General features: G+C 36.1%; 1 long non-coding RNA gene across 1 annotated transcript in view; it reads left to right on the forward strand.

Moving 5' to 3' along the window:
* The first annotated feature begins 326 nt into the window (after positions 1–326).
* Positions 327–1,659, forward strand: part of LOC112136995 — a 3,397-nt gene continuing 2,064 nt past the window's right edge. Inside the window, exon 1 of the long non-coding RNA XR_004947806.1 lies at positions 327–484. This is a non-coding gene — a long non-coding RNA (uncharacterized LOC112136995). The remainder of the gene's footprint in view (positions 485–1,659) is intronic.

Here is a 1,659-nt window from a genome sequence, read left to right on the forward strand (position 1 = left end):
TCAAATGAGAATGGAAATGAAAGACCTCTCAGAGGAGAACAGAAGAACTCTCTCTATCTGTGTCTCGCTGGGCCTGCGAGGAGAGGGGCTGCCAGGTCAGTCAGTTTCTGAAAGCCATCGTGGTCGCTCTCCGGGCCGAGAGCCATACCGCCCACAATGGGAGTACAAGGCTCCCAGGCGCCAGTGTGGTGCACCCAAAAATGTGCATCCACATTTGGTATTTTATTTTGAAAGCCAATCATTTTCAGTAATTAAAATATCATTTAATTTATTTTATACAATGATTAAATGTGGTCTGTGGAAAAAAAGAGGGAAGAAAAAGAACATTTAAATGATGAGTTTGGAAAGCGGAACCTTCGACACTCTTGGAGCGCCTCCAGGTGGCTGAAGACGGGGCAACTTCCTGTTTCCGTCAGAAGTGCTTTGGAGAATGAAGAGAATGCTCTTGTCGTTCCTGCTCTGAGACTTATTTTCTTTTTTTCAGGTTAGTACCCGGTTTAAAACAGTAACGAATGAAAGCCATGAGCTTTGGTTTGATTTCTAGTGAATTACCAGCATTATTTTTTTCATAATTTTAATTTAAATCGAGAATCTTTAACTCTTTTTTTGGCGAGAACTGGCGGGAAAAGCCGAACGGGAAGTGGCCGTTAATCTCGCGAGATTTTGCGTCTGGATGACGAGATTTGGGTTATGAGCCAGTGTCGTTATGGTGGCCGTGTAGAATGGTTAAATCTATGGCTATGCATGTATTTTAATGATTTTTGTGGAACTCCTGGCCTAACTTAAACATGTTGAAAAGCATAATTAAAATAAATAGTTCTTGTAGCAGTTTTAAAAGTGATATTGAATTATAAAGTAAATGTTATTTTGTTTGTTAATTTGAAAGTTGACTCCTAAATGTGCAATGTCCAGCATTTATAAGCTAGAAAAGCTAAGTATTAGTGAAAAGCATAATTTATTTTGTTTACATTACAATTGTTAAAGCCAGTGTGAATTAAACATATGTAAATATTAAATGTTTCTTTTGAAATTGAAATGTAATGTATTAGAAAGGAAAATAGAACAGAGAATTTGAATAATTATTTATTTGACACATTATCAGATATTTTGTTTAGACTTTTATGGTCAAATTGTACAAGGGACAAGTGGATGCACTGAATGGAAATTTTGATTTTGTTTAAATGATTAAATAGAAGTGCTTTGGAGAATGAAGAGTATGGAGAGAAATTAGACTCACTTGGATTTGTGCGTGCATAATTCTTGATTTGTGCGTAAATTAGGATTTGTGCATGCGTATTCTTGCTTTGTGCGTGCGTAAATTAGGATTTGTGCATAAATTTGGATTTGTGCGTGGGTAGCTCTTGATTTGTGTGTAACTTTAGATTTGTGCATGCCTAATTCTTGATTTGTTACTCACATAATACGTTTTGTGTATAAGTAAAAAAAAAATGAAATACAAAAAATACAAAATGCAATTTACGTATGCACACATTAAGATTACAACAGCTTGAAACTACGTACACACACAGATCTTTAAAAAACATGCACAAATCCCTTGTTATGCACACACAAAGCCAAAGTTACGCACGGATCTACTGTGAGACTCTTTTCACGTCTCACAAATTCGTGCGTAAGTGCTGCGTTTAAATACTAGTGGAA

Source organism: Oryzias melastigma, linkage group LG4 (assembly GCF_002922805.2).
Source record: "Oryzias melastigma strain HK-1 linkage group LG4, ASM292280v2, whole genome shotgun sequence".
Taxonomy (NCBI): domain Eukaryota; kingdom Metazoa; phylum Chordata; class Actinopteri; order Beloniformes; family Adrianichthyidae; genus Oryzias; species Oryzias melastigma.